The sequence below is a fragment of the Dasypus novemcinctus genome, chromosome 5 (assembly GCF_030445035.2).
Source record: "Dasypus novemcinctus isolate mDasNov1 chromosome 5, mDasNov1.1.hap2, whole genome shotgun sequence".
Taxonomy (NCBI): domain Eukaryota; kingdom Metazoa; phylum Chordata; class Mammalia; order Cingulata; family Dasypodidae; genus Dasypus; species Dasypus novemcinctus.
The window spans coordinates 46058348-46068194 of record NC_080677.1 but is presented as its reverse complement, the minus strand read 5'-3'; positions in this window follow the sequence as shown (position 1 = coordinate 46068194).

Below are 9847 nucleotides of genomic sequence, written 5' to 3'. Positions count from 1 at the left end.
ACAGGAAAGATAAAACATAAATATATATATATATATATATATAAAAAGAAAAAAAATATGTATATAGTAAACACAGATGTCTTTTTCTTGGGTTATTAAAATCTGGGCAGAGATTGTTTCTACAATGGCAGCTCCCTGGAGATGAAGGACTTAGTTTTGCTTCACTTCTGTCTGGTTTTAATGTTTGACCAAGCTGTTCCAAATCCTAATCCAGAGAAGGTTCCTAGGAAGGCCACACAGTGTGCGTAAAGGATATGCTTTAGAGTCATAAGAAACCTCAGTTTGCATGTTGGCCCTGCCATTTGGGAACTGGGTGACCTTGAACAAGGAAAGAAAACCTCTTTTTCTTTCTTTAACTTTATCAGCTAAGTAAAAATTATAAAGATTAAAACACAACTTGCTTTTTTCATTGTTGGGGAATTAAAAATTCCAGACCAACACTATTACTATACACTTGTTTCCTTATTAGTGGTAGATATCACTGCTGCCATCCTTCAAATGCAATCTCTCCCTCCTTCTAAAATGAGGCTTGTATTTTATTGTAATTTTTTTTTTTAGTATTAGGTAATTATCTCATTCCTTACTATAGTAAACCCCTTGACTTTATTTCATCCTTCTCTTTATTATCTCTTTCTGTGCTCAGCTTGAGACAGAGGGCTTGCTGAACAATATTTTTCCTTGAGTTAATTTGAGCTGATTGATAAGTTGTCCCTCCAATTCTGGTTATTTTCAGTATGTGCTAGTGTAAGTTAGAGTCTGGATGATCCACTCACTCCCTCAAATCCACAGTCCATGTGCCCTTGCTTTGCCTGCCAAGCTGTGTGATCACCAGCCAATTTTTAGCTGCAAGCTCATATTTTTTTTATTCTGGGAAGTTATAAAAATAACAATTCTGCCATCACTTTCTAATTCACAAAGTGACTTTAGTCTCTTGCATTCTAATGCCTTTCATTTCTCCTTTATAAGCCTGCCAAAAGGCTTGGCCTTTGCTGGCCTTACATAGTTAATCTGAGTAACCAACGCTGATGATTTTTACAAAGAATTAGATTTGATTTGTTTTGAAACATTCATTTATTCCATATGGCATTTAAAGCAACTGAATTATTTTTGGTGTCGCAATGAGGTGGCATAAACTAGATTCACATTTTTGAAAGAAACAAATGAACAAAAAAACCCAAACCCAGGAGTAGCTTTGTAGACACCATCCACTGTGAAAGGAAGATTAACGTATAACTGAGGCATCAGATCAGGAGAGCTGGCAAAAGATAATATTGCTAAAGCCGAGTCTCCAACATAAATCTCTTCCATCTTAGGCCAATACCTGGCTCCACACTATTATGAACATTGTTGATTTCTTCTCTGTGTCTCCTCTCTCCCTGCTTTTCCATGCTGCAGTATCTTGGGTTTAACCGGCAATGGTAATGACACCCTCTGGGTGGGGGGGGGGCATAAGATGAGGGGAGTGGGCTAACAAGCTTAACCCAGTCTGCAAAGTGTCTCTTCTTGCACACATTCAGGATAGTCAGGAGCCTAGGCCTTAGCCCAGTGATTGTCCGTAGTGACCAGTGACTGTTTCAGAGCACAATTTTGCTCAATCAATAAATCCTAGGACTTGCATTGTTGGTTAGGTAAAGATAAAAACTCTATTTTTCCAGGTGGTATGGTTACAGATATGCATCCTGTCACAACTGCAGCCATTTTGCTACCATGATCAAACAAACAAACAAAAATCTGAGAAAACTAAAGAAAAATACAACCAGAGCCTGTTAAAAATGGCCTGTATGCAAACCAAAAATCACCTTAAAGTTTAAGTTAATATGAGTTGATTTATTTTATTTTCATTTGTTTTGCACTTCAAGCAAAAAAAAAAAACAACAACCCTGATACATAAGCAGACATGTAGAAAAATAAAGGCATGATTAGCAAATCCTTACACTGGGGTTCTTCTGCTGGGGTCAGAACAGAGTATGTATTCTTTTGCACATTTGCTGATTGAAGTAAATGCCTTTAAGCCTTTAATCACGCTCAAATGGAAAGACTGTTGGGAAGGCCTCTCTATCTAACATGCTTTACAAAGCTGATGCTGGTAAGCATTTTAAAATAGTTAAATGCATACTGCTGTTTTCCTTCTCTTATGGTTGATGTGTGAGTCATGCTTCCTGTTAAGCCCAGAGACAGTACCTCTGTTTGAGGTTTTATGATTTGGTAACAAAATAGAAAGCACACTGGAGCTGGAAGCAATCAACGTTTACTAGGCTTACACACATGAGAAATGCAAATACATTTCAGTTTGCAGGGACGTGGGCTGATGGCTTGACTCAAACACTTTGCACCCCCAGGAAAAAGGAAGTTAAACCACAGGCTTAATCCTTGACCAAATCATGGGACATTTTGAACCACAAATTAGAAAATTAAAACCAAAAAGTTTTCTGCCATTCCAAACCCAAAGAGCTAAGCTCTTACTTGAGAAGCTGGCAAACCCTACCCCTTGGCCTGTTTCACTAGATTCTTGCTTACTGGTTTATTTTTACTGCCCTGCCTCCATCCTCTCTAAGACAGAGCCACTCTAAGGAACCAGAGACTGGCCTGCAATTAGACTTGAGAGATATCAGGAGCTTCTTGGTGAGATTTAATTGCTGAGTTTCTGGGGATAACGACAGGAGGTCTTTGGGTTGTCTGGAAAAAAATATATATTAAGCTGAAAATTCACAACCTTAGTTGTTGTGAGACGCATGAATTGTGAGGCTAAAGGTAGTTGTATTCCCATAGCTATGACAATGCTGAAAGAGGTAGGGAAGAAGTGCACCTATGTCATTCAAGATGCAAGGCTCTCAGCAAATACTGGTTGATAACATTGATGCATTTATGTTAAGATTGCAAGAGAAATAATAGTTCCTTGAATTTCGCAAAGATTTTACCAGGATACGTTTGAGAAAACTGCAACAATTTTTGAGTATTGTTAATTTGAAATTCTTAATATGAGAGAAATAATCAAGAGAACAGATATGCTTATGATTCATTAAAAAATGAATGATTTGAAAATAATGGGGTAGGAAGCAGGTAGCCAACTTTGAGAATCTACAAGTTATTTCATAAACTCCAATTTATTTAACCCTCACAATTAAAAAAATCATTGTTTATTTCACTAAATCAGAGTTTCACGGATGAAGCATGTTAATCTGTATTTCTACAAAGGTTCTGAGGAATTCTAATGAATGTTTGGAAGAACTGAAAGGAATGTGCATTCATACCTTTCATTAATTCATTCAGTAGATGTTTAATAAGTACATACATACTTGAATAATATAGAGAGCAGTAGGACTACAGAAGTAAATGCAATAATGGAATTGCTCTCCTCAAGAAGCTAATACCTAGCAGAAGGAAAAGTCATGGAACCAGATACTTCCTCTTCAGTTTTGTTACCATGAGCATGGCTATTTCCAATAGAAAGGCCCACCTGATCGGCTCTACAAAAGACAAACAAGTCTCTCAGTGAGAAAGTGATTTATTGCAAGTGCAATTTCTTTTGGAAATAGTCATGCTCACAGTAACAGTATCTGGGAGGCAAACGCTGTGCCCCTTTTGTCAGTTCCTGAACTTGATTTTAATACTTAGAGGTAATAGGTTTGCCTGTAATGTTTCATGGATGCTGGCAGAAGACACAAGAGTCCTGGTATAAAGACTAAAGATTATTATTCATAGCACAACAAGGAATAAAAGCAGTAACATATTTGCATAGATTCCCCCATGTCCCCCAAGACCCATGGAGGTCATGCAGAGGTCCAGATAGATGTCTGCACACATGTGACAGGCAAGGAATGTAGAAATGGAGGGGCTTATTGCTTTCATAGTAAACAGTAAGTGAGCCTGCTGTTTGTCATGGAGAGAAAAATCAGGTAATCCCTAAAATTTTTCCCTTCAAGCCCTCTGAGAAATAGCTGCATAAAGAGGAGTCAGGGTCTTGCATTCTTGGCATTTCCATCAAGACACATAGGAGCACCAGAGGACACTCACAATATCCATCAGGATTGAGAGTACAGTGCTGGAAACAACAAAAATGAGTTAGAGTCAGAAGTCCAATCTACACCCTTTCAATGTTCCAGTCATCTCTTTGACCCTCTAAGGATCTCCATGTCCTTACAGTTTTCTGGGGCAAAGGAAGCATCCAGTCTGCCATTTATAGGTCTCAAGGTGCTGATGTGGAATGGGATGCTTACTGCTAAGGAGAACATTTGTGAGGCACAGCATGTCCATAGCACAAAGTGCAGCAGTTGGATCTCAGTTCTGTGCCCTGAAAGTAAATACATGCTAATCACTTTATTGAGAGATCCCAGTTAAAGGGCCAAAAGTTCTTAGGTTAAATCTATTTTAATTGTCACACCCAAGAGCAAATGCATGTAACAACCTGATTGGTTATAAGGAAGCAGAAGAGAGGACACGGAGATGGGTAGGATGGCTGAAGACAGGAATAGAACAAGCTCTAGAATGATCAGAACAAGTCTAATCCAATAGAGCTTCCTATTGCTAAATTATTCAAAGCTGGTATATCCACTAGGGTTCAGTTAATAAAAAACAAAAGGTACTCTATGCATTCCAGGTGTGAAGGGTTTTAATACAGGAAATGAGAGGCTTACACACTCAATGAGAGGGCTCTGGAGCAAAGATCAAAGAAGCTGATATGGTCAACCTCAAAGGTGACGGTTCTCAAAAACTCTCCAGGAAGTTGATGCAATTCTCAAGAATCTCTGGAAATCCAAACAGCTACGAAGACAAAGCATGACTTTGGATTCAGGGCTTTTGCACACCTGACACCTCACACACCTTTTGTTTTTATTTATTTGCTTTTGCATTATTTAAAAGTAGTTATTCACTTTCTACTGTTCTAGAATTATATCCCAAAATTATGCAACAAGTTTTATCAGCTTTGCAGCTCAGATAGTTGTCCTCAGAAGATAGCATACTTCTATGATTAGCCATATCATGACTGAATTTGAATAAAAGTGTCCTCTGAAGGAGAGGGTCACTAACCACCAGCTCATGGCTATTTTCCAAGGACAAGAATAGAATTCTTTGCAACTGTTAGTGTCTGCGAAACTTCTTTCCTTTTCCATAAGGCATGGCTTGTCCTTTTCTTCAGGTGTTCCAGATTCACTCCTCATAGAAAGAACCTCACTCCTGCCAATTACAGATCTGCTGTTGGATCTTATATCTGCTCCATCACAATATTTCTTTTACCCAGATGTTGGATTGTGTTGAATATCTGCTGTGCCTCAGCTTTTTTTTTTTAGTCCCCTTTTTACTTAAATTTTCTCCCACTTTCTTGGAATCCCTTAGTCTCCCGTTTCTTCAAAATATTCATTTTATTTTGTTTTATTTTGCTTTGTTTTGGTTTGTTTAGGGTGTTCTGGGCATTGGACCCATGACCTCATACATGGGAAGCAGATGTTCAACCACTGAGCTACATCCACCCCTCAATGAGAACTGGTTTTTTTGTTTGTTTTTAGGAGGTCCCAGTGATTGAACCTGGGACCTCATACATGGAAAGCAGGGGCTAAACCATTTGAACTTCATCTTCTCCCCCATAAATTGTTTTTGAAATCTATCCTCCCCAGTAGCAGGAGACCTGGTTTTCACTTTAGCCACATTTTCAATGACCACTTTAAACTGGCAGACAAACAGCCTATATAAAGCAAGCCACTGGGATACATAAAGTAGGATCCACACTTCCTCAGTTTCAGTCTAATTGAGATGCTCAATGACTGCATCTGAAAGGCCTCCTTTTAAACTGTGACCGTAAATTGATTGGTTCAATCTGTGACTTATGAAAACACTGTTTAAGTGGCATCAACTCTTTTCTTCCATTACTGTAAACCCCTGTTAAACTGTTGGGAGTTAGTAATCAGCACTGATTTCTTTCATTTAGTGTGACTAGGCACCCTTGGTAACAGAGTCAGAAATAGACTCTTGACTGAATTTTCCATAATATTTCATCAAGTCATGTACCTCTTTTGATGTACCTGTTGGCCATTTAGATGCAGATTGCCTAATTTCTTTTTTGCCTATACCTATACTAGCCCATCTCCTACTTTTCTTTCTTCTTGTTTCCATTCTAAATTACTTTCCAAAATTTCACTTGGTTCCTGAACTTTTCTTTTTTTTCTTAAATCCATGACTTTCACTCCATTTGCTGTCTCTATTTCCTACAGAACTGTGATTCTGACGTGTTTATGTGTACTTACAGCATTTGTGAAAGAGTGGACACTACACAAATTCTATGAACATTTTAAATTATTAGGGGATTAGAAATGAGTGAACTCTTAGAAGCTCAATTTTATTCAAAAATTGAATTTTGTTAATGCAGCACAAATTAGATGATAAAGAGATACAAGATGAAACAAAAAACATCTATAGTGAAAGTAAACAGCACATTCTTTAAAGACCCTGTATGTTAGAGCTAAAAAGAACATAACTATCATTACATCCACAACCCCCTGTCATGAAAAACTGAAATCAAGAAATTTGGATTTATTTACCCAACTGGTTATACAGTTAATTTCGGAGCTAATTCTTGAAACAAGGTCTACTGATTCACCACCCAGGACTCTTTGTAGCTTCATAAGGCCTGAGCATGTGGAAAAAGAGAAAAGCAATTCCAAAATGTAATTTTGTCCATTGATCTAAAATAATGCATCATTATTCCTGGTCTGACCTCCTAGCCAGAATCACTGGGGCTTGTTCTCTCTTCAACATCATTATTTCCACCGGTGATTTACAAACATGAAGATCAGAGTTAGTTACATCTTTTTTAAAAAGTTCAGTTTTAAATATTACCCTTAAATCCAGCAGACTTCCCTTCTTTCCTAGTGACTTTAACCTACAAAAATTCTCAGGACAAGCTAAGTCAAAAGCATTAATCTAAGGAAGGATTTTTCAAACTGGCACTATGGAAATTTAGGGCTGGATAATTCTTTGCTTAGGCAGGGGAGGATGCTAGCCTTTGTTCTGTAGGATGTTTAGCAGCATATCTGGCCTCTACCCAGTAACATCCCCTTAATGTGACAAAATGACTCTGGGCATTGCCAAATGTCCCCTGAAGAGCAAACTCACTCCCAGTTTAGAACCACAATCTAAAGCCCTGCTACTCTGTGTGGTCTCTAAAAAAAAAAATCACCTGGGTGCATATAAGAAATACAGACTCTTGGGTCCCCATCCCAGACCTACTTAATCAGAAACTACGTCTCAACAAGATACCTAGATGACTCATGTGCCCACTAAACTTTGAGAATCTCTGATCTAACATTACAGTGGAGTGGAGTGGCATTTCAGAACTCTGCTTTAGCAAAATTATTCTCACAGGATATATAGGAAGATTGACAAAGGATAGACTACAGACACATGGTGAAAAGGACAGTGAGCTCAGTCAAGAGCTGCCCCTACGTCTTTTTTGTCATATCTTAAGAAATACAGAGTGGGGTTTCATGCATAGCAGAGCAGCTCCCTCTTTGTGATCTATTGAAAGTCAGCTCTCAACACAAGGGTCTGAATAAAAAAAAGGACAACAAAAAACAAGAACAAACACCCCCCCCCCAAAAAAAAGAAATACCCACTTAGTTTACTTGCTAATCTAATCGGTGAGTGCCTGATAGCCACTGAGCCATATTTCAACAAAAGATGATAGAAAAAATCAAATGAGCCTAATTCTGACCATCTCCTCTGCTTTTTGTGCTGCTGGCAACAGGGATCACAAGGTAATCCAAAAATCAGTGCCACCTTGCAGAATTGGAAATCATGAAACTTTTGAAGTGTTCTAGGAAACTGACCTGCAGGTTAGCTTTCCAGGAAGGGATGTCCTAATGTTTAGAATCAGGCAGCAGATAGGAGGCCCCACAGTATTTGCCTGTCCAGTTCCAACATTAATAAATCAAGTAGTTTGATTCCTTTTTGGTTATCAATTTATTGTGTATTATGTATAAGACAAGTGGAATGAGAAAGAGGAATAAATAATTTATACATACAAATTTCTAAAACCCATGCATGAGGGGATGGAGATAGAAGGAACACAATCTTACAAATAAGCAATAAATGCCATCGATCAATACAAAGCAAACCAAAGGCATATTGGGTGCTGGAGAAAAACTTCATGCATCTATTTCTATATTAGTCAGCCAAAGGGATGCTAATGCAAAACACCAGAAATCTGTTCGCTTTTATAAAGGGTATTTGAGGTAGAAGCTTACTGTTACCAGACCATAAAAGGTAAATTACTTCCCTCACCAAAGTCTATTGCCGTGTGTTGGAGCAAGATGGCTGCCGACATTCAGCCTTCCTCTTCCTCTTAAAGTTTCATGGTCCCAGCTTGTTCGAGTATCAGCTGTAGGCTGGGATAAGCCTTGTCTCCTTCCTGGGGCTCAATTCTCTATGAGCTCAGGTGCTCTGGTGTCTCCACAAGGTCAGTTATAGACTATCAGACTCTCTAGGCTTTTGTCTCTCTCCCTGGGGCTCTCCAGGCTCAGCTTCTCCCTTTCTCCACAAGCTGTAACCTGTCAGGTGGACAGCTCATCTCTCTGCCCGGGACCTCTGCTATGCCTAAAGGAACCGTCTCTCTTTCCTCAGGTATCTGCTTGTCCTGTGTCTTTACTTCCCGGGCTTTAGGATCAAAACTCCCAACTCTGTCCTTTGCCATGTCTTTTATTTGTGTGTCTCCACCCACCAAGGGGTAGGGACTCAATGCCCAATCAAAGCCCTAATCACAATTTAATCAAGTAAAAGTGAAACCTCAGACAAACCAGTTTACAAATATAATCCAATATCTATTTTTGGAATTCATAAATAATACCAAACTGCGACACTTGTTCCTTTCTCTTTCATTAACTTGCTAAGTGAGCCACATTTAGGAGCTAATAAAACATGGGTGGTGGCTGAGAAAATTTTGGAAAAAGTAGAACCAACACTTAGCTGTAAGAACCACATTCTAGGAAGGAAGGAGGAAAGAGTTCACCGGCCTTGACTGAGTACCCCTACACCCCAATTCCTTACTACATCAAAATGCCAGCCTGTCTTTTACACTTGAGTAATTTCAATCCCATTCCCAGATCTTTGTCAGCAGGTGCAAAAGTGCCTCGTGACACTCAGGGAGCATGAGAGCTAGTGACTCACAGTAGGGGAATACAAAGTCAACTTGAAAGTTGTAAGTTAGCAAACTTCTAGAAAATTTCCAGAAATCTATTTGAAAGAAGTAGTGAAAACATTGATTTGAAAAGGTCACAATACTGAGATTTCTAAAATTTGAGAATGAGTGACTTGAATTCCTTTTCATTATGGAGCAAGTGATTCCTTGATGCTTTGCAAACATCTTGCGTGCACTGCTTTAATAGCTGTGGGACCTCAAGCAGGTCATTTAATTTTTCTCAGCCTCTTGTGTCAACTGCAAAAGGAAATAATACTTATTTCAGAGAATGTTTATTAGAATTAAATGAAATAGTATAGGCTAGGTGTTTAGCATACAGTACAAGATACATTAAGAATTTAATAAGGGAAGCAGATGTGGTTCAAAGGATAGAGCTTCCGCCTACCATGTGGGAGGACCTAGGTTTGATCCCTGGGGCCTCCAGGTGAAAAGGAAGAAGAGAAAGTGTGCCCATGCAGCAAGCCAGTGCCCATGCGGTGAGCCAGTGCCTGCATGGTGAGCCAGTGCCCACTCAAGTCATGCTGCAAGATGATGACGTATTATAAGACAAGGGGACAGTCAAGATGAACTGCAGCAGAAACCAGGAACTGAGGTGGCACAATTGACAGGGAACCTGTCTCCCCATCAGAGGTCTCCAGGATTGAATCCTAGAGGAGAGAA